The sequence below is a fragment of the Vipera berus genome (genome assembly GCF_964194415.1).
Source record: "Vipera berus genome assembly, chromosome: 1".
Classification (NCBI taxonomy): domain Eukaryota; kingdom Metazoa; phylum Chordata; class Lepidosauria; order Squamata; family Viperidae; genus Vipera; species Vipera berus.
In genome coordinates, this window is record NC_138202.1 from 180,771,858 (window position 1) to 180,796,003 (window position 24,146).

At 43.1% G+C, this 24,146-nt stretch overlaps 1 protein-coding gene across 2 annotated transcripts in view; it reads right to left on the reverse strand.

The window, feature by feature from the left end:
- Positions 1–5,607: 5,607 nt before the first annotated feature.
- Positions 5,608–24,146, reverse strand: part of LANCL1 (LanC like glutathione S-transferase 1) — a 51,578-nt gene continuing 33,039 nt past the window's right edge. The window contains exons 10-12 of one of the 2 annotated variants that reach the window (XR_014024446.1): positions 15,775–15,957; positions 10,470–10,584; positions 5,608–5,721 (exon numbers count right to left, since the gene is read on the reverse strand). The gene's annotated coding sequence lies outside the window, so the exon portion shown is untranslated. Of the gene's footprint in view, positions 5,722–10,469; positions 10,585–15,774; positions 15,958–17,451; positions 17,515–24,146 lie in introns of those variants that run through there. The other variant, XR_014024447.1, reaches the window with a different exon arrangement.

Here is a 24,146-nt window from a genome sequence, read left to right on the forward strand (position 1 = left end):
TTTGTCTGGCAGAACCAGAACAGTTATTTATATATTATGCATTTATAATTCCTGGCCTCAAGGACTAGAAATGTTTAAAACAAAGACAACACCATCTTGCCTGTGATAACAATGGCTAGCAAGTGCCTGAGGATTGTATTTGTTAGGCCAGGGAAATTTTGTGCATGCACACTTGCAACTGAGCATGACAGACTTCTCTGATGTCTTTTGAGCGATCCAGACTGATCTCCACTGGGCCATTGGAAGCAGTCCTCGGGGGTTGCTCGACTTCAGGGATGTCATGTGGTTACGCATCATAACCTGTGCCACAGTTTTTCACAGAGCCACAACATTGAAATAGGACCTGTATCATCTCTTTTTGAGATTATTCCATTTATTCCCTGGCATGGTTTATAAGTGAGAGGAATTATATTGTAGAGTTTTTTCCCCCCTAAAGGAACCCCTTTTGACAAACATCCAAGTAGAAAACAATTCCCTAATCAAATTTATATAGCTGCCCATCTCACCCAAGGTGACTTTGGGCAGCACACAATAGATTTTTTAAAAAACAAAACAAAATCCAATTGAGTTCAGTCTTTTATTTGCCACATCTGATGGACAGAATCCTGCCAAACTCGACCTGTAATCTTCTTACTACTAGATATACCCTCACAGAATCTACCCTACTTTGCTCCCCCAACCAGCAATATCTTCAGCCAGGTCTCTTTCTCGGAAAACTCTTGTCTGCAAACCACCAAATGTAGATCCGTAGCCATCTTGAAGTTCTTTCAAGAGAAATGGGCAACTGCAGTATGGTGAAGCAAGAACCATACTGTAATTTACTCTGCCACGGACAGACCTCTCTCCAGTTTGCACCAGTTTTTCAGTATAAATTGTGCCTATTTCTCCAGAGATCCCCCTGCTTTCTTCAGTGGCGCTAATTTTTCTATATCAATTTTCTTGCTAGCTTATCCCCTGATTCCACCAAACGCATCAGCAGGATTTTCTACTTATGTTTCTACCGATACTGAAAAATAGATAAAACTCTGGGTAGCATTCATTCAGCCAGTCAGTTTCTTTGCTTTTCATTTCTAAGGTCATAAGAGCGTGCAGGTACATGAGCTCACAAAGCAGAAGTAAATAGAACTGGATGGTTGGCTGAATGAAAGCTATTCACTCAGAGCTTTTTCTCAGTGAATGCGCAGAGTGCACCTCTCCTTAGAGTTGGTTTTGTTTTTATTTTAGCTGTACATAGTTTCGGTTTAATTGATTTACAGTATTTGCTTCTTTATTTAATATCATACTTACTTACTCAGTTTAGTTTAGTTTACACACACTGTTTATTTACCATATTTAATATATTTAATTTAGTTTGGGAGTAGCTTAGTTTGGTTAATGATGGATTTATTTATGATGGATGCGTTCCTTTATTATGGAGGGAAGCTCCTTTTTGAGGTTAAGAGATCCTCTATTTGATTTATTTAATTATTGACTCACATGTGTGAGTCTAGGATTAGTTTAGGATTCCAAGAAATGACATGACAGGTAAGATGGCATAAATAATAATGAAATCAAAGAGGAATCAAAGGAATGTAGGAACAAGCAAAAATTGCTTTAGATTAACATTTTAAAAATATCTGTACATCTTCTTTCAGGCCCTTTCTTGGTCAATTCTGTTAACATGTTCCATTTAAACATGTCCTCGGGACCCACATCCAGAATGGCTGGGAAACATGACTCTGTGGCCTTGCTTGGGGTGCACAGAAAAGTAGGTAGTCATGGGGCTGATTAGGAATCCCTCTTCCTAATTAATTTGCAACATCGCTTGCCTCTTTTAGATTTGATAAATGGTGCTCATCTTTTTAATATTTGGGAGCTGTAGGCTGGCAAGACCGAATGATTTAATAGTATTTTTATACTGCTGACTCCATATGAACTCTTGACAATTTACAAACAGCTGCATAAAATCCATACAACTAGTAGGCAGGAGGTCCAGAGTTACCTTATGCTAAAGGAGAGATGGGAGGATCCTAACCTCTGACCATCTTGTTATCAACACTATCTCGGAGGCCCTGTCGATTATTCTTACATTTATACTGTAAGAAGAGTGCTATTAAAACATCATTTTAACAGCAGAGCAGCTAAAGGCAGCTTCAGCTCCCCCTAGAGGTGAAAGTCAGGCGATGTCATGAGGATTGTTGCTTAACAATGGCTAGTGAGGGTCTTCATGCTATGGTTAGAGCAACATGAGGATGAACTAGTTGACTTATACCCACTGCTCCTAATGAACAAAGAAATAAATAAAATCCCAAGCAAATTCAGTTTTATCTCCTATACTGTCGGCCTGATTTTACTTTACAGAAAACTGACTATTATGGGCTGCTAGCTGCAGAGGCAGAGCCAGTAAAAAGGAACCCTTTTCACTAATGTATAGCTATTTAGAGCTAGAGGATTAAATTTTTATTCCTCCCAGATTTTTACAAATAGAGGCAAGGACAGCAACGTAATTATTCTCAGCAGTCTCATTTGTAATCAGCCTGTTTAATTTTACTGCTAAAAATCTAAATTTTTAGATCTGTCTCCAGAAATACAGAGAGGCACAAAGAAAACAGGAGTACATCAATGGACTACTGGCAAGAATCACAGGCGTGAGTAATTCATTTTCCTTACAATCCTGTGTTAAATTTCTCTTTCTGTCTGCTTATTTCTATTCTGTGACTGAGTGATGCTTCTTATAATGTCTGTATCTTAGCTGGAGGAAGAAAATAAAAAACTGGCCCGGAAGATCGCAAGCCTTGTTCAGGAAAACAACAAACTAAAGGCGAAACTTCAGAAGCTACTTCAGGAAACTAGAGAAAGTAAGCATTTTTTAAAACCCATTTTAAAAAAATGGGGGCAGGGCTTGACATGATATCCATACAAGAGAGGATGTGGCAAAGGTATCTGGAGCAAATGGAGGGGGAATTCGAAGAAATATGCTCCAAGGTAGATCTATACAGAACATTTAACCAACCAAGATGAAATGCTACATTTGTCGGACAGATGTGAAATAATCACACTGATAGGCTGTTGTTTTCTAGCAATCAGGCAAAGAAAATTACAAAAAAAATTCTCTCTAATTTTTTCCAGCTGTTCTTCTGCTGAGATTTCAAATTCTGGAAAAAATCTATATCAGGTGTTGAGCCCCATGGGCCCGACACACAAAGGAGGGGGGGAAAGCAGCGTGGGACCGCTGACTCCCTACTGAACTCCCTGCTGGCCAGGGTTGTCACCAGGAAGCTGGGCAGCCCGACGAGCACAATGCGCAGACTGCATTCCATCGGTCGAGGAGCCGGTTCCAGGAGGCCGTCAGCTGTTGGGTGCCAGAGCCTGGTAATGCCACTGCAACAAGGAGTGGCTCAGCGCGGATCTGACGGCGGTGCAGCTGGAGCACAGGGAGGCCATCGGAGGCAAGCCAACAACACCATCGGGGCGGGGCGCCTCGTGGCTTCTGGCATGCGGCACCAGCAGGGCGAGGGACGAACCGTCGTGGCAGCTGTGGGGATGGGAATAAATTGTCTGTTAGTCATCCTGCCTACTGGTTGTTACTTTCACACTGAGAAGGACGTTTTGACACCAGGGATGCTTCACACTACATCTGAAGAAAAGCTTTGGAATGTAATTTTCCAGAAATGCCTTCTTATCTTTCCTCAAAACAAATATGAAAGCTGCTGCTATGATTGGGGCCTTGATGAGGCGAAAGGGGCTTGTGTGTGTAAATGAAATTGTGGGCTATGTCATCAGACATGTATATTTCTATTGAAGTTAAATATTCTATTTTGTAACCATGAATACCAGGAGTCCCAACTTTTATTAAAAAGTGATTCACTTTTCCCTTTGAGAATATATGTCATTCGATCTGACTCTGCGCATAGTAATACTTTCTCTATTACTTGATAGTCCGTTGGGATTTCCTTTGTCTTCCAATATTGCGCATAAGTCATACGCGCCACTGTTGTAATATGTATTAATAGATACCAAACATTTTTGGTACTTCTTGTGGCTTCATCCCCAAGAGGAAAATAGCTGGGTCCAATTGAAAATCATATCCTGCTATTTGAAATAACCAATTTTTTATATTGGTCCAGTAACGTCTAACCTTTGGGCAAGTCCACCATTGATGGTAGAAAGTGCCCCTGGCAGAATCACATTTCCAACATTTGTCATTTGTATTGGGAAACATTTTTGAAATTCGTGCGGGAGCTAAGTACCATCTATACAACATTTTGTACATATTTTCTTTAAATGCCGTTAACGTTAATTTTATATTTTTCTTCCAAATTTGTTCTCACTCCTCTAATTCTATAGTGCGACCAATATTTCTCCCCCAGGCAATCATTACATCATTTATTGTTCCCCCTTCCATCCCATGAAACAAAAGGAGATTATAGGTCTTAGATAAAAATTTAGCATCACTTCCCCATAAAATCTTGTCTAATTCTTGTGGGATTATATTGATTCCAAATTCCTGCTTATCCCTATTAAACCTTGAGCTCATTTGAGAATACAACCACCAATCCAACTCTATACCCCCAGAATGTAACTCCTCCCTGGATTTAAGATTGCCTCTCAGATCTATGAGATCCTTATACCTATAATTTCTGTCTGGATTGTGTAACGTCGAATAAGCTACAGCTTCCAAAGGAGTAAACCAGCCAGGTATCTTTGTATAGATCCACCCTCTCACCATACCGCAAGAGTTTATCAATACATCCCTAATATAATGATTAGAGAAAACTTTATATTGACTATCCTTCCTTGGCCAGAGATAGGCATGCCATCCCTGCGTTAAATTATATCCTTCAATAGTTAACACCCTCCTTCTAGATAACACAACCCAGTCCCTAATCCAAGCCAAGACAGAGGCATGGTAATACAGCTCCCAATGTGGGAGCCCCAGTCCTCCCCTTGTTTTGTGCTCTTGCAGCGTTCTCCTTTTAATACGTGGCTTTCGATTATTCCATATGAATTTACCAACTATCTGTTCTAGTTTTTTAAAAAATTTCTTACCTAGTTTTGCAGGAGCAGTTTGGAATAGGTATAACCACTTTGGCAAAATATGAGTCTTAATCACTGCGATTCGTCCTAGGATTGAGAATTGAATGTTTTTCCAGCTGGCTAATTTCTTCTCCATCTCGGTCATCAATTTTTGATAATTTAATTCCTTTATAGATGGACACCTTGAAGATAACCAAATACCTAAATATTTAACTTTTTTAACTATTTGGATCCCCATCACCTCTTGTAATTGTGTATTATTATTTGAGGTATAGAATCTGGAGATATATACAATTATAGATTTCTAATATTTGGTAATTAAAGGTTACTTAGCCTGGGATGTATGAGAAAAAGAAAATTAGGGGTAGTATTACACTCCCCGGTCTTGTTTAATGTTGTTGTTTTTGTTTTTTGGTGTATAGGGTGTTTTGGTGTTTTTCTATTTGACGCACTTTTCAGTACTTTGTAATAATGTTCTTGTTGTTTTTATTTAAAACTTGTTTAATAAAGTATATATTTTTTAAAAAAGACATGTATATTTCTAGTAGGGACACTCAAGGCGAAAAGGCCATGATGGATAACCAAGACTCACTCCAATTGCATCTGCCGACCCACACTGGAATCAGCATGGCAGATTATGCTCTATTCCCAAAGATGGATGATGTGGCCAAGTAGGTTTTCTCATCAATCAAAAGCTGAAAGAATCTGTAGTAAAATTTGAAAGTATATCAGACAGAGTAGCCCAATGCATCAGTCAATTGAACAAACAATACAAACTTCAAATCATTCAAGCTTATGCTCCAACAATAAGCTATAGTGATGATGAGGTGGAAGAGTGATATGATGTGGCCTGTCTTCAAGACAAAGAAAAATGCCAATACAAAATACTAATGGGTGACTTTAATGCAAGAATAGGAAGAACAATAAGAGGAGAAAAAGTGACTGGCCTATATGGAAGAAACACATTAGTTTAATATGAAGCTTGTGAAAAAGACAATTGAAGAGAACAAAGGGATTAATAGAGCAAAATGCAAGCTTATAGATACAAGATGGAAGGTTTTTACATTAAAACATGAAGATGGCTTTTTGTGTAGAACAAGACAGGAAATGTTAGAAGTAATTGAAAAATTGTATTCACAGCTATACAAGCATCAAGATTATTCAAAAGTAACAACACCCATGAAGGAGGAAATGCCAGATATCCTGGTGGAGAAAGTATCAAGCTCCATAAAATCAATGAAAAATGGTAGGGCTTCCAGAAATGACTGTGTTACAAATGAAATACTTTTACACAAGATACTAGCAAAATTATACTCAAGATGCCTGAGAGAAAAAAAATACTCGATGCATGGAAAAATGCTGAAGAAAGAAAGAAAGAAAGAAAGGGCCCCAAGATGATTTAAAGAACTATTGCCCAATAAGCCTTCTTTCAGTCTACAAGGTTTTCACTAAAATAATAGCAAAAAGAATATTGAGAACATTAAATGACGCACAGCCAAAGAAGCAGGCAGAGTTCAGAAGTGGTTATAGCACAATGGATCACATCCAGGCTGTTCAGCAAGTCACTGAAAGGCAGAACAAATACACCATGCCTCTGTGCATGGCTTTCATTGACTACAAAAAGGCATTTGACTCAGCATTCCAGTAAGCAATAATTAAAGCACTGGTCCAAAAAAGGCATAGATACTGCTAACATAAACTTACTACAAACAAATAAAAAACAACGGTGACTATTTGCCTTAATGCTCTTAAACTGAAAATCAACATAGAACAAGGGGTATGACAAGGTGATACAATATCACCTATCCTTTTCTCAGTCTGCCTTGAAGAATTATTTCACAAACTAGACTGGGCAAAAGATGGAATAAAAATTAATGGCACCTACTTAAATTACTTAAGATTTGCAGAAGATGTTCTTTTCTTCTCACAAGACCCAGAAGAGCTGCAAAGACACATACAATGGTTGCACAAAAGAGAACTATTTGGCTTAAAAATAAACCTGAAAAAGAGCCAGGTTATGTTTAATAAATTCACCCAGAAAATTATATCTGAAGAAGAACTAGATGTAATAGACCACTACCTATACCTTGGCCAATGGATCTCAATGGAAGGTGATACAAAAAGGAAATTGAATGGCACGTTAAATGTGGTTGGCAGGCATTCAACAAGCTAAGTGTAATTTTCAAGAACAACCTTCCCGTATGCCTGAAGAGAAAATGTTTTTGATTAGTGTTATGCTACCTGTTCTAACATACTCCGGTGAAACATAAACACTAACCTCACAATCGATACAAAAACTACAAGTGGCCTAAAGAGCCATGCAAAGATACATGTTTAGCATTACAAGACAAGATAGAAAGACCTGCACATGGATTAGAGAACAAATGAAAGTATACAATATCATCAAGAGAGTAAAAGAATGGAAATGGAAATGGAAATGGTCACACAGCAAGAAGAACTGATGGCAGGTGGACCAAGGCAGTCATAGAATGGATACCATTTGATAAAAATGTCCATGAAAAACCTAAAACAAGATTGATCAATGACAACAGCAACTATTGGGGGCCCAATTGGCAAAAGAAAGCTCAAGACCATATTGGCTGGAAACATGAGGAAGAGGCCTTCATCCTGCAGTGGATAGACAATCGCTAAAACAACGACAAATCTGAAAAAAGACATTGGCCAACCATTGACATCTGTTATGTAACCTGATTGGGCAGAGAAGGGGTTACCTTTATGCCTCTATGTTATTGACCGTCTTAAATCAAGCCAAGCTCAAAAACACTGGAGAATTCCTGGAAGTAGACTACACTCTTCACTCTTACCAATTGGCCACCAATAGACATGTAGACATAAACAACATCTTCCTACTGGGCAAAAGAGACAATCAAAAAGCCAAAAAGGGAACAAAAAGACCAAAACACTTCAGCAATCAACACTGAGCATAACACCAAGATTAACATCAGACCAACAATCCAGAAGTAAACAACATCCCAGTCAAGGAACTGCCAAACAACCTAACATTAAACCAGGGCTTTTCAACCAGTGGTATAGGTACCACCTGTGGTACATTGGCACCTGGCAGGTGGTACGTGACCATCCTAGAAAAGTTGGTAGTGGGGGAGAGGAATGAGCTGAACCGGTGGTAGCACTGCACAAGCCTGAGCGAGAGATGGCTGGAGCTGCAGGGCTGTCAGGGCTCAGCGGAAGAGCCAGGATCAGCACCAGGCTACAGCTGGTAGCCGGGCGCTGTTCCTGGTGCTTCTGCTGAGCCCAGAAGAAGCACTGATCAGCTGGAATGTTGCAGCAACTCCAGGGTCTTGTGATTTACATTCAGATGCTTGGTGTCCCAGGGTCATGTGAAGTGACCAAAATCTGCTGCAACCACCCAGTAGAGGGTGGGGGGAATAAAAACCAAACACCCCACCCCCACCCCACCCAGGCTGCCAATCCTCAACAGAAATGCTCACAACAATGAAAACCTCGGACAGGAAAAAGAGCGCCACCGGGTGGACAGGCAGGTGTCCTGCTCGGCTGTGGCTTGGGGGGCACTTTTTTCAGCTCCATTGTAACTTTGAACATTTACTAAGCGAACTGTTGTAAGTCAAGGACTACCTGTTCTTCATCACTTTTTTCCTTTCCACCTTGCTAGGCAAATGGTGGTACTCGGATGTTACCATATCCTAAAAGTGGTACAATGGGTGAAAAAGTTGAAAGCCCTGCATTAAACAGTCCAACCAAAGAAAATTGCACAAACTGACTACAAACATGACAAAGGAGCAACACAGTACATTGCAAGATCTGCAAGAAATACCATTTTCCTGCAAGCAAAAACTGGTGGGACCGTAAAATAGACATAAAACGAAGAAGCTGAAGTGTTCTGGGACTTTAGAATTCAAACAGATAGGCACCTGCCAATAACAAGCCAATTACAAATAAGAAAAACAGAAAAGTCTAGACATTTGATGGGGCAATACCTGGAGACAGTAGAAGAGAAGATAAAGACTGAAGAAGATAACAAAATACAAAGACCTGCAAATAGAAATAGAACAACTGGGGGGAAAAAGGCAAAGTAGTACTAGTAGTAAGGGACACCTTGGGAGCAATCCCAAAACAACTGGAGCACCATTTGGACACCATTGCCATTGCCAAAATCACGATTGGTCAATTGCAAAAGGCAGCTTTACTCACAACAGCTGGAAGAAAAGATGTTTCCCCTTACAAAGCCATAATAAATGTATCTGTTATTACACATCAAGCCCAACAAAAAGAGAATATCTGTAACAGATAATCTGGTCCTGCCCTCAGGTGCTTTGAAGAATATTTTGACCTCCTCTTCTCTGTGTCAGCCCCTCAAGTAGTGGGAGAGACAGCCTCACAACTACATGGATTTGTTACTTTTTAACATCTTCATAAATAATTTAGAAGTGGGAATAAAAGGGAACCCATCACATTTGGAGACAACACCAAGCTGGGGAGAACAGCCAACAGTTTAGAAGACAGACTTGAACACTGCGCCCTATCCAACAAAATGCAATTCAGTGGTCAGAAAGTAAAGTTTTACATCCAGAAAGAAAAACCAAATGAACAAAGAAGAGGTGGTAGTTGGCTCAACAGCAGTAACTGTGACAGGAATCTAGGTATCCTAATAGACAACCACTTAAGTCTGGTGGGAGCTGCAACTATCCCAAAAGCCTATGCAGTCGTAGCAGCATTCACAGAGAAATACAATTAAGATCATGTGAAGTGTTAGTACCACTTTATACTACACTTAGAGAGATCACATTGTTTGGATCTCCATGATGCAAAAAAGATTTGGAGAGTCTAGAACAGGGGTGTCAAACTCAATTTCATTGAGGGCCACATAAGCATTGTGGTTGTCCTTGGGGGGCCGGGTGGGTATGGCCAGGGAGGGTGTGGCCTACTGGGTGGGCATGGCCAGCTCTACATCATTGGCATCAAGGGTGCCTATGGGGGCCTGGGCAGGAGTGGGACAGATGTGGGGGTCTCTGGCAGAAGGAGGGTCTCTGGGCCAAGGCAGCGGGGGCCGTTCCCTCACTGTTTCCAGGGTGGCTTCGGGGGCCACATGAAACCGCTTCGCGGGCCGGATCCGGCCCCCGGGCTTTGTATTTGACATGTCTGGTCTAGAAAGAGTTCAGAGAAGAGCAACAAAGATGATTAGGAGTCTGAAAGGCTAAGTCGTATGATGATCGGTTCAGTGAATTAGATACATCTAGTCTAAAAAAAAGATTAGGTGTGACATGATTGATGTCTGCCAATATTCGAGGGGCTGCCATAGAGAAGAGAAGGTTGACCTATTCTCCAAATCACCTGAGGGCAGGACAAGATGTAACCAATCAAAGATTAGCAAGGAGATATCCAAACTAGATGTCTACTGTCTTATTTTTCCCCTTTCTCTTCCTCTCCCCACCCTCACCTTTCCTTTCTCTTACCTTCTCTTCTAAGAGAAAGATGTAACTCTTTGTGTTGTCATGAAAAAAGTAAACATCCTGGCTCATTCCTTTTTCCAACCTGTCCCCATCACCATTTTGGACAGTGTGTGAAAATCTGCAGCCAAAACATCAAAATTAGCAGGGTTGTCTGATTTACAGACTTCTTGAAATAAAAACCTATTTAAACATGGGGACAAAAAAAGACTACTTTGAAGGTCTTTTCACAAATGATGGGGATTCATGAAGAATCTATCCTTGTTCAGCTTTTGCAGAGAAACAACATCAGCAACTTTGCCAAAGGGGGAGTGGGAACATCATACACTTATAAAGTGATCGAAAATGCATATCGGAGCCTACATATTTACCGTAGTTTCCGGCGTATAAGACTATTTTTTAACCCATGAAAATCTTCTCAAAAGTCAGGGGTCGTCTTATACGCCAGGTGCTGAAAATTTAGGGACAGGGCTGGCTGGAAAACCTGCAGCGGATCTCCCATTTAGTCTGCGCAGGGAAAGCGGGACCAATTGGAGAAGAAGCTGCAGTCTGTGATTTTTTACAGGCTGGGGTCTGGGCATCTTTCCTTCTAAAGTTGAAGAGCAGCTGTAGTATATCCCAACTTGAAAGGCAGGTGGAGAAGGCAGCAGCCAGAGCAGCGGCTTAGCTTTAAGGACACATTTGACTCAGGAACTGGGCGGGCTGGCTGGAAAATCTGGAGCGGATCTCCCATTTGGTCTTTTTTTAAAAAAAATCCCATTTATATCCTGCCCTTCTCCGAAGACTCAGGATGGCTTACAATTTAAAGCAGAAATCAATGTGCTTAGCAATAGCCTTCATTCTGTGTATATGCCTGTTTATTAGGGCTTTCACCACCCCCCCAAGCAGCATTATTACAAAGTCAGCTTATTGCCCCCAACAATCTGGGTCCTCATTTTACCTACCTTGGAAGGATGGAAAGCTGAGTCAACCTTGAGCCTGGTGGGATGCTAACCTGCACTAATTGCAGGCAGCTGGTTTTACTTAAGGCTCTGCGCAGGGAAAGCTTTAGAGTGAATTAGGAAAAGTGAAAAAGTGAATTAGGAAAATAGGGAACGGTTGCTGGAATTGGGTATGTGTAGTTTAACGAAGAGAAGGGTGAGGGGTGACATGATAGCAGTGTTCCAATATCTCAGGGGCTGCCACAAAGAAGAGGGAACCAAGCTATTCTCCAAAGCACCTGAAAGCAAGACAAGAAGCAATGGATGGAAACTAGTAAAGGAGAGAAGCAACCTAGAACTAAGGAGAAACTTCCTGACAGTTAGAACAATTAACCAGTGGAACAACCTGCCTCCAGAAGTGGTGAATGCTCCAACACTGGAAGTTTTTAAGAAGAGACTGGACAGCCATTTGTCTGAAATGGTATAGGGTTTCCTGCCTTAGCAGGGGGTTGGACTAGATGACCTCCAAGGTCCCCTCCAACAACTACTACTTCTTCTTCTTCTTCTTCTTCTTCTTCTTCTTCTTCTTCTTCTTCTTCTTCTTCTTCTTCTTCTTCTTCTTCTTCTTCTTCTTCTTCTTCTTCTTCTTCTTCTTCTTCTTCTTCTTCTTCTTCTTCATTATTATTATTATTGTTTAATCCACTTGCACTGTTTTATGTTTACATGTTTGATGACAGCCTTATGTTTATAAGTGACAGTTTTCCTACTAAGCACCTGCATGTCATAAGCATTTGAATTAAAATTACCATATTAAAATCAAATCTGATGTTTTTTAATTTTTATTTGGTGTGCGTTGGAAGAGGGGTAGTCTTATACGGCGAGTATAGCCCAAACCCTATAATTTAACAGGAAATGTAGGGGGTCGTCTTATACGCCCAGTCGTCTTATACGCCGGAAAATACGGTAAATGTATTTATTTTATTTATTTATTTATTTATTGATGGGATTTATATCCCGCCCTATCTCCCGAAGGACTCAGGGCGGCTAACAACAAAACATATAATAAGTACAGAAATCAAGATAAAAATAAAATTGAAATCATCTGTGCAATAAATTAAAATTAAAGAATTAAAAAAATAAATTAAAAATTCTAAATATAAATTAATTAAAATGCCTGTCAGTCCAGGTCAGCCTGGTGGAACAGGAGTGTTTTGAGGCCGCGGCGAAAGGATTGGAGGTTTTGGGCCATCCGAAGCTCAGGGGGGAGCTGATTCCATAGGGCTGGCGCTCCCACAGAGAAGGCCCTCCCCCTGGGGGTCGCCAGCCGACATTGCCTAGCTGTCGGTACCCTGAGGAGGCCTTCTCTGTGTGAGTGTACTGGACGATGGGAATTTGTTCCCGGCAGCAGATGGTCCTGCAAGTATCCCGGACCTAAGCCATGTAGGGCTTTAAAGGTAAGTACCAGCACCTTAAATTTCACCCGGAGGGCAACTGGTAGCCAATGCAGCTCACGCAGGAGGGGTGTAATATGGGAGTATCGGGGTGCTCCCATCACAACCCGTGCAGCTGCATTCTGCACCAGCTGAAGCCTCCGGGTGGTCTTCAAGGGCAGCCCCATGTAGAGAGCATTACAGTAATCAATACGGGAGGTAACGAGTGCGTGGGTGACTGTACGTAGGGCATCTCGGTCCAAAAAGGGGCGCAGTTGGTATATAAGATGAATCTGTGCAAATGCCCCCCTAGCCAAGACTCCAATATGATCTTCAAAACTGAGTCATGAATCTAGGAGGACGCCCAGATTGCGTGCTCTATCAATGGGAGGTAACATCTCTCCTCCTATAGTCAGAGATGGAACCTCTTGGACTAAACGAAATAACGGTATGTACAGCCACTCAGTCTTGGCCGGGTTGAGTCGAAGCCTGTTTTCTCCCATCCAAATATGTACCGCTTCCAGGCAACGGGACATCACATCGAGGGCATCACTGGGTTGGTTCGGGGTGGAGATGAATAGCTGGGTATCATCAGCATATTGATGATATTTCACCCCGAAGCTACAGATGATCTCTCCCAGCGGCTTCATATAGATGTTGAACAGGAGGGGCGAGAGCACCGAACCCTGAGGCACTCCACAACTAAGAGGCCTAGGGCTTGACCTCTGCCCTCCTGCCAACACCGTCTGCGAACGGTCCGAGAGGTAGGAGGAGAACCACCGCAGAACGGTGCCTCCCACTCCCAGCCCCTCAAGACGACGCAGTAAGATACCATGGTTGATGTTATCAAAAGCCGCTGATAGATCTAATAGGACCAGGACAGAGGAATAACCTCTATCTCGGGCCCGCCAGAGATCATTCACCAGTGCGACCAATGCCGTCTCCGTGCTGTGCCCGGGCCTGAAACCCGATTGGTACGGATCTAGATATTCATATTCCTCCAGGTTCAAAGGGAGCTGTCGTGCCACCACGCTCTCAACGACCTTCGCAAGGAAGCGAAGGTTGGAGACAGGACGGAAGTTGTTTAAAACAGCTGGGTCCAATGCCGGTTTCTTGAGGAGGGGCCTTACCACCGCCTCTTTCAAGGCGGCAGGGAAGTACCCCTCACTCAGTGAGGCATTGATAACTGCTAGGAGCCAGCCTCGTGTAACCTCCCGAGATGCATAGACTAGCCAGGAGGGACACGGGTCCAACAAACATGTGGCGGCACTTAGTTTCCCCATGATCTTGTCCACTTCATCCGGAGTCACAGGATCGAACTCTTCCCAAATGTACTCGGCCAACTTCATCGTTTTCCTCTCGTTAGATACTGCCCAGTTAGAGTCCAGACCAGCCCGAATCTGAGCAATTTTGTCCACTAGATATTTACTAAATTCCTCAGCCCGTCCATGTAGGGGGTCCTCTCCCGTCTCTTGACTTAAAAGGGAGTGGACCACTCTAAATAGGGCGGCCGGGCGGTTATCTGCAGACGCAATGAGGGTGGTGAAGTAGGCGCGCTTTGCCACCCTCACTGCCACAAGATAAGATCTAGAAAAGGATCTTAACTGTGTTCGTTCAGACTCAGACCGACTGGTTCTCCAAATGCTCTCTAGGCCCCTTCTCTGGCGTTTCATCTCCCGCAGGTCCTTGGAGAACCAAGGAGCGAGTCGGGACTTGCGCCGGGTCAGAGGCCGCAAAGGGACAACGCGGTCGAGAGCCTCCGAAGCAGCCTGTTGCCAGGCATTAACTAAGGACTCGACCGGGTTGTGGGAGAGGGAGGTGGGAATCGGTCCAAGCGCCATCTGGAATTTATCTGGGTCCATCAGGCGCCTGGGGCGGAACCACCTGGTCGGTTCCGCCTCCTGACAGCGGGGGGTGACGTGACGGAGGCCCAACCGCAGGAGGTAATGGTCTGTCCATGAAAGGGGTTGTGATGTTGGAGTGACCCCACCCAGTCCATTTAGCCATTGCCCAGAGATAAAAATAAGATCAGGCATGTTTCCTCCCTCGTGAGTTGGGTCCTGAGTAATTTGAGTCAGGTCCATGGCCGTCATGGAGGCCATGAACTCTCGGGCCACTTCTGATGCACTGCCCAGGGAAGGTAGATTAAAGTCTCCCAGTACCATAAGTTTTGGAAATTCGATCGCCAATTCTGAGATGGCATCAGGTAGCTTGGGTAGAACCGTTGCTGTGCAGCTTGGAGAGAGGTATACCAGAAGTAGGCCCAACTGACCACCAGGACCCCATCTTAAGAGGAGGGATTCACATCCGTCTATCTGAGGGGCAGTGGCCTCCATCGGATGGAGGGTTTCTCTGATAACGACCGCCACGCCACCTCCCCTACCCTGAGCTCGAGGTTGATGTAGCACACGGAAACCTTATTTGGGAAAGTTTTTAGCTTCAGGACATAGTAAAAGAATATTGTTTTGAGGCTTGCTCTGAACAGTGAGTGCACAGCAGAATATTTTAAGAAATACATATTTTGCACACAGTACTGTTTTAATCCCTAATGCCACACATATTTTATATTGTAAATTGTTATTTCTGGGATGATCTGAATTAGAATATGATCTGTGCATGACCATATTTGATGGATCAATCTGGGACTGAGTGCTTGGTGACACTTGATCCAGCCACTGGGAGTCTTTTTAAATCTCTTGACAGTCTCTGGTAGAATAGCAGCTACAAGGAGGTCTGTGGTAAACCAGTGGTTTTAATCCTAGGGAAAACGGCTGATTGTATTCAGAACTTCAGAAATGCTGTTTAGAATATATGCCTGAAAGAAATTCCAAGAAATCCCAAGTGTATCTACGTGCAGGCTTCTATGAAAAGCTTATGGCTTACACTGTAAATAAGCGCTTCCTCCTCCTTACATATAAGCTACTTTATACTTTACTTTATACAACTCACCAGACCACTTACAAGGGCATTTCAGCTGAGAAAGGAAGCTCTGTATTGCTTTTCATGGCTTTTTAACTTGCATATCAATTCCTTAATCTGTTCAGATGCAGGAGTACAGCTCTGTCTCCTAAATTTGAAGATGCGTGCTTCAAATCTTTCTTTCTTTCAAATTCTTTCTCAGGGCGGCTCACAACAATAAAACAACTATAAAAAACAATGATACAAATATTTAAAAAGAATTAAATTACAAAGCCCCATAATTAATTACTAAAACCAATAAAAATTAAAACAATATTAAAAAACCCCGTCTTCAGTCCAGGTCGGCCTGTTGGAAAAGGTATGTCTTTAGGTCGCGACGAAAGGACCGGAAAAATCGAAGAGATAAAAAGGGGAAAAAAACAAAATACACCTTTGAAAATCTGAAAAGGAGGGGATGGGGAAGGGGTTCTCTGAAGGATTCCGAGGACGGGGGGAGGGGGTGCAGACAGAGAAGAACGGGGAGACACCAAGAAGGGGAGATGAGGGGAGAGAGAGAGAGAGGGAGAGGAAGGGGGGAAAACACCCAAATATCCCCACCGGGGTTACGGAACCTCTTTACAGATCGAGGAGGGGGCGGGGGGCGGGGGGGCGGGGGAAAAAGGGGAAGAAATATACACCACCCGGGCCTCCCACCCACACGCCAGCCTGTGCGCCTCTCCGGTCTATGTACAACTTACATGCACGCACACACGCACACACAGAGATCCCATGTCAGCTGCCAGGACCACCCAAAGCCATCCAGCCGAGCCTCGCAGCCTGATCCAAGAGCAGAGGGTGAGAAGGAGGAGGAGAAAGAGGGAGGGAAGGAGCCAAGGGTCTTCCTGCCCCCCTCCCGAAGCCCACCAAGCAAGAGAAGCTGCAATTCCATCTCTTGGGGGGGCGGGGGGAGAGGAGGAGCTCCCCCTGCAGAGTCTGAAACATTTATTAGAGGGTTGCACAATCTGTGTGAAATATAAAGTCCCTTATAAAATACTCGGTTTGCAGCTCTCTAGAAATCCCTTTACCAACTCAGATCACAATCCCAAACAAGGATAAGCTCTCTGCAATAATAGTGGTAACTTGCTCGTAAGGTCTGCTCTAGAAGTTTCACAAGATAGGAATTTTATAGCTATGGAAACACTTGAAAACTGGACCTAATAAAAATATCCATCACATAACATTTTTTTGATTCTTGATTGGTTGTTTATTGTTTCTACCTGGAGATAATGATAACTTTATTGTCACTTTGATAATGATAACTTTATTGTCACTTTGAATGTACACCAATCGGCATACATCAAAATGAAATTTCGTTGCATACAGCTCTCAAAGGGTCACCACCTCCAATATATACTCCTTGTTCTGGGCCCGCTCAAATTTCACATTGTCCATTTTAGTCTCTAGGGAGTGAACGATGGCAAAGAGGACAGATGGAAATGGGGCTCCATGTGGATTAGCCCTCAAATTTGCTTGTATTCTGACAACCTCGCCTTCTTTCCTTTTTCTGATGCTGACTCTTCCACCTTTTCCTTAAATAGGCCTTGCTTCTTTTCACCCCTGGAGCACGCTGCTGTCGCCACCACCAACTCTCCAAAAGCCTCTCTCTCTTCCTCTGGGCCTGCAGACAGCCTCATCCAGTTCCTTCGCTCCATAAGCTCCAGGTCCTCTCTTCCTCTGCCTCCTCTGGAAACAGCCCTGATTTGCAATAGAATCCATCACTGGGCCAGCAGTCAGATCTTGCTGCTGGTAGAACAAATTCAAACAGCACCAACGACTTTTAACGGTCTCACCAACAGTTCCAAAACAACTAGAAACTCGCCAGGCCAGCAAAGATTGTCGGTCGTATGTCGTATGTTACCTTAGTTTGGATTTAAGATGTTAAGAAGTAGGTCCAGTGACCCAAAATACCAATGGAAAAGCTTTTAAGAATAAATGTGCTTTAGCTATACAACTAAATATAACAATAAACAGAAGGGAGGAATTAAAAGTAGTAAAGTCAGCTCAAGACCGGCTCCAAATATACATACAAATTTAATACAGTAATTGCACAAAATGAAAAAGCAATGTTAGCTGCTTATGATTATCAAGGTTAAAGTTACATGCTTCACAAATGAAGTTTAAATAAAACCCTTAAAATTTGGATGTCTTTTTTGCTTCCAAGTGCAGAACATTTTTATGAAGCTAGAAACTAATGTGCAAACAAGAGATTAATGTATTAGTTTTTGTGAAAGAGTCAAGTAATGATTCGGTTACATGTTTATGGAGGAACAGTTTCAAGCCTCGCAGAGAGAAGGGGAGGAAAACCGCCCCTTCTTTCTGAGAAGGGGAAAAACGCCCCTTCCTCCTCCCTGCCGGGGGAGGGAAACCCACCGCAAAGGAAGAGGTGGCGAAGGCAGCAGATCTGCAAGCCTCTGCCACCCCACCCTACTCACCTTTTTAGTTCTCCCGTCTCTTCCCCCATTCTGCCAACTGCAGTTAGAAAAACAAAGAGGTTTGTGGGTAGTCCCACAAACGGTTTGTGGGTGGTCCCATAAACGGTTTGTGGGCGGTCCCACAAACCAACCAATCAATTTAAACTTTTCAAGTTTTTTTTTCTGAGAAGTTTAAATTGATTAATTTTTTTTTAGTGCAACTTTTTTTCTTCAAAAGTAAACGGCAGAGGGAGGAGGCCTGGGAGCCGCATGGGACTCAAAGAGATGGCAAGCCTTGTTGAGGAAAAAAACAAAGTAAAGGAGCAACTTCAGAAGCTACTTCAGGAAACTAGAGAAAGTATGTATTTTTTTAACCCATTTTAATTATTTTCATTTTAAAAATGAAAGTGATTGATTGAAGTTTAACTTCACAAGTACTAATTATGTTGTTATTTTGGGGGGGCAGTGCTTGACATGATATCCATACAAGAGAGGATGTGGCAAAGGTATCTGGAGCAAATGGAGGGGGAATTCGAAGAAATATGCTCCAAGGTAGATCTATCCAGAACATTTAACCAACCAAGATGAAATACTACATTTATCGGACAGATGTGAAATAATCACACTGAGAGGCTGTTGTTTGCTAGCAATCAGGCAAAGAAAATTACAAAAAAAAATTCTAATTTTTTCCAGCTGTTCTTTTGCTGAGATTTCAAATTCTGGAAAAAATCTATATCAGGTGTTGATCCCCGTGGGCCCGACACACAAAGGAGGGGGGGAAAGCAGCGTGGGACCGCTGACTCCCTACTGAACTCCCTGCTGGCCAGGCACCAGGCACAAAGAAAACAGAGATTAATGTATTAGTTTTTGTGAAAGAGTCAAGTAATGATTCGGTTACATGTTTATGGAGGAACAGTTTCAAGCCTCGCAGAGAGAAGGGGAGGAAAACCGCCCCTTCTTTCTGAGGAGAAGGGGAAAAACGCCCCTTCCTCCTCCCTGCCGGGGCTGCTACCCACGGCAAGGATAAGCGAGGGGGGGAAACGCCCCTCCCTCCTCCCTGCTGGGGCTTGTAGGAACGGCAAGGATAAGCGGGGGGGAAAGCCCCTTCCTCCTCCCTGCCGGGGCTGCTACCCACAGCAAGGAGAAGTGGGGGGGAAACGCCCCTTCCTTTTCCCTGCCGGGGCTGCTAGCCACGGCAAGGAGAAGGGGGGGAAACGCCCCTTCCACGGCAAGAAGGGGGGGAAAACGCCCCTTCCTTCTCCCTGCCGGGGCTGCTAGCCACAGCAAGGAGAAGGGGGGGAAATGCCCCTTCCTTCTCACTGCCGGGGCTGCTAGCCACAGCAAGGAGAAGGGGGGGAAACCCACTGCAAACGAAGAGGTGGCGAAGGCAGCAGATCTGCAAGCCTCCGCCACCCCACCCTACTCACCTTTTTAGTTCTCCCGTCTCTTCCTCCACTCTGCCAAGTGCAGTTAGAAAAACAAAGAGGTTTGTGGGTGGTCCCACAAACCAACCAATCAATTTAAACTTTTCAAGTTTTTTTGTGAGAAGTTTAAATTGATTAAATTTTTTTAGTGCCACTTTTTCCCCCAAAAAGTAAACATGGCAGAGGGAGGAGGTCTGGGAGCCACACGGGACTGCTCAAAGAGCTGCATGCGGCTCCGGAGCCGCAGGTTGCCGACCTGTGACCTTGAGTGTGGGGGGGGGGAGGACAAGCTTTGCTGCTGTGGTTTGCTTGGCAATGCCCGTGCTATGTCCTGCCGTTGCCTCCCAACCTCCACCTTTGCCACTGGGTAAAGCAGCGGTGGAGCGCTCTGTCCTGGGGGGAAGCAGCAGTGGCAGTGGAAAGCTCCATCGGGTGGGGGGGAGTAGTGGAGGCTGGGTGCTCTGTGTGTGGGGGGAGAATCTTTGCAGGAAACTGGTTCTTACATTATTTGATTCACAATACTGGTTATAATTGCCACCGTGCGACACCCACTAGCATGAGATTTATTTTGCTGTTTGCCCCTCAATAGGCCAACCATGGACAAATCATCCAAGAGAAGAAAAATTTCGGAAGAACACAGAATGTTTAATGATGAATGGGCACATTCATTTGCTTTCACCACTGACAAGACTGGTTTACCAGTATGTCTAATATGTGGTGAGAAATTTGCAAACAAGAAGTCTAATGTTGCAAGACATTTCCAAAATAAACACACAGCCTTTGCTGAAAAATACCCAGAAGGAGAAGAGAGAAAAAAAGCCGTTTCGGAATTGATGCGGAAGGTTGATCAGAGCAAGAATCAATTTAAGAAGTGGGTGACGTCTGCAAGTTCAACTACATATGCTAGTTTTGTGGCTGCTCAGGAAATAGCCGTTCACAGATGAAGAATATATGAAGGAATCATTCATTAAGATTTCAGAACATCTATTCTCAGACTTCAAAAACAAGAGTGAAATTGTGCAGAAAATCAGAGATATGCCCCTCTCTGCGAAGACTGTTAAAGACAGAACCCTAAAAATGGCAGAAAACATCACCAGGCAGCAAATTAAAGACATCAATTCAGATGAGGCATACTCAATTGCCTGTGATGCATCCAAAGACACAGGTGATATTGAACAAATAGCGCTGTTCTGCCGATATGTGAACTCTGCTGGGCCACAAGAAGAAATGTTTGAGTTGATACCACTGAAAGGCCAAACAAGGGGAGAGGACATGTGTGAGGCTGTCTTGGATTATTTTAGAACCAATGAAATCAACACCACCCACCTTGTGTCAGTGGCTGATGGACAGATGAACAGGTGGATAGGCAGACGGATGGCCAGATGGGCGGATGAGCAGGCAGATGGACTGGTGGACAGACAAGAGGACGATGGGCAGATGGACTGGCAGACAGGCAGATGGGCGGGTGGGCAGATGGGCGGACGGACAGAATGACAAGCAGACAGCATTTTGGGTTTGCTGCATGGGGAAAAGTTAAGTTTGTCTTTTTATTTAATAAATATGAAGAGGACTCAAATGGACATTGAGTATTTTATTTGAAAGTAACCTTCGACCCAGCGACTTTTTTTGGAAGTTCAAAATGTTTTTGATGTATACAGAAATAAAAAAAAAATATTTGTAGAAGTTCAGCGATTTCCTAAATTTTGCAGCTCCCAATGTTTTGTTTTTGGTGAGAAACGGGGACGCCAAGGTGTTCAAATCTGGGTGGGCTCCCAGCAAACACGCGCCAAAGAAGTGATGGGAAGAGGGGGGGAGCGCCCCGTTTCTTCTTCAGGCAAAAACTGTGCTGAAGCCGGATTGGGGAGGGAGATGATGAGGAGGAAGAGCTGTGATTGACAAACTGCCAGCCAAACTCTTTGGGAGTGGGGGCGCAGGATGGAGAGGAGGGCAGCTTGCCTTGGAGAAGGAGGGGGGAGCCAATTTTAAAGGTTGTCCAGCTAAAAGGGAGCAAAGAATCTGGACTGGAGTGCCTTGGAAAGGCGAGCAGGCAGCGCATCTGCACGGGCTGGTTGGCCTTTCTGCAGGTTTTGCCTGCAATTAAGGCAGGGTGAGTTTTTTGGCTCAGGGGAGGCTGGGGGGAGGGGGAGCTGCTTGTGGGGGGACATGCCTGCTCACATAAGTGCAAATGTGCTTCTTCTGCATGGAAGCTGCTTTGCTGAAGGTTATATCTTCTTTCTTTCCTTCCTTTTCTTCCACGTTCTTCGCCTCTCTGCTTTGTTCCGCCTCTGGGGATGGAGGGGGAAATTTGCTCTGCACCTTTTCCTCGTGTTTGTGTGTGTGTGTGTGTGTGCGCGTGTGTGTTTGAAGCCGCCGTTTGCCTGCCTGGCAAGGAGGGGAAAATTTGCTCAGCCTCCTCTCCAGTGTATGTCTCGCTTAGATAAGCTCCACTTTAATCAAATCCTGTTCTGCGCATGCGCGCGCACATGCTCATGCGCACGTGTATTTTGCGGCTCCCAGTGGTTTTTTTTAGTGAGAGAACCGGTTCCAAGTGGCTCTTTCACCGATTCAGGTTGCCTACCCCTGCTCTAGGACATATAAAGAACATACTTTGACAGAACTTTTTCTTCAGGTAGAATTCCTTAAAGCAAATCTATACATATCTTCAGTAGATTCAGCAGCATTCCCCAAAGAGGGATTGATTGTTCTTCTTCCAGTCTTGTTCCAGTTCCTTTATAAGTGATCAGTTACACGAACATTTAACCAGGATAGATTCCAAAAGAACTCTGAATTCTACTGGGTAGACTCATTTAACTGAGTTTCCATTTCACTATACTTCTATATCCCAGTTTACTGTAAAAAAGAACTGGGATGTGTTCAAAAGTGACAATAATAAATGATAAAGGATCAAGCAATTCTGGAGGCAACAGAAGTATCTTGCCATTGAAAGATGAATCAATGCATTTTATCTAATTACTGAAGAGATTCAGTAATTTGTATAAAATTTAATATAACAGGCAAATATACGTTAACATCTGACAATATATTTAATTATCTTTCAACAGCATCCTAGTGACCATCCACAACTGAATTACCAGCAAAATTTCAAAATAGCAGTAGGATTAAAATTAATTAAAACACCTTTTGATTTTGTAGTAATAACTTAGTCACCCACGCACTCGTTACCTCCCGTATAGATTACTGCAATGCTCTCTACATGGGGCTGCCCTTAAAGACCACCCGGAGGCTTCAGCTGGTACAGAGTGCGGCTGCACGGGTAGTGATGGGAGCACCCCGATACTCCCATATTACACCCCTCCTGCGTGAGCTGCATTGGTTACCGGTTGCCCTCTGGGTGAGATTTAAGGTGCTGGTACTTACCTTTAAAGCCCTACATGGCCTCGGCCCGGGATACTTGCAGGACCATCTGCTGCCGGGAACGACTTCCCATCGCCCAGTACGCTCACACAGAGAAGGCCTCCTCAGGGTACCGTCGGCTAGACAATGTCGGCTGGCGACCCCCAGGGGGAGGGCCTTCTCTGTGGGAGCGCCAGCCCTGTGGAACCAGCTCCCCCATGAGCTTCGGATGGCCCCAGATCTCCAGTCCTTTCGCCGCGGCCTCAAAACACTCATTTTCCACCTGGCTGACCTGGACTGACAGGGATTTTAATTATGTTTTTTTTATTTTTTATTTTTTAACTCTAATTTTTAATTTATTTTAATTTTTAATTTTAATTTATTGTACAGAGGCCTTTAATTTTAATTTTATCTTAACGTCTGTATTTATTGTATGTTATTGTTGTTAGCTGCCCTGAGTCCTTCGGGAGATAGGGCAGCATATAAGTCCCAATAACAAATAAATAAATAAATAAATAAATAATATGTTAACATAACTTCTTAGTAGTTAAGGGTTTTAAAGAACATTTAAAATGTTCCTTATTATCTTAAAGTGGGATACATTTCATACATTTTAAAACATAATGGCACTTCAGAGAATATTTTAAAAGCTTAGCCATCAAGTCTCCTCATGCCAAGCAAAAAATGATAGAACATTTGCATATGATGCTGTTTTCCTGTTTAATATCCATGTTTATTGATATCCTTTTAACAAGGGTAGTATGATTTAAAGATATATGATTTGAGGTTATAAAGAAAAAAAATGAATTTATTGATATCTGTAGGATCAGATTTGTTGAGTGAAAGGAACAGTAGAAATTATTACTGTTTTATAATAAAGACAGTTAAGTGACTAGTTTTCACCTTTGGCATAAAAAATTATCAACATAATGATCAATATCATTCCATATGATTAAGGTTTAATATGGTTTTTAATGGTTTTTTAAAAATGTAACTACTTTTTTATTTTTACCTTTTTATCAGCATACTAGTAAAAAACTTTGGACTATACTGCCATCTGTTGGCAGTGGAAACATACAATTAGCACATAAATATTTGAGCAAGGGACTAAAATTGCCTATGTAATGAATAATTCTGCATAAAACCTTTATACATTTACATTAGATTTCATGTTATTAGGCTGTAG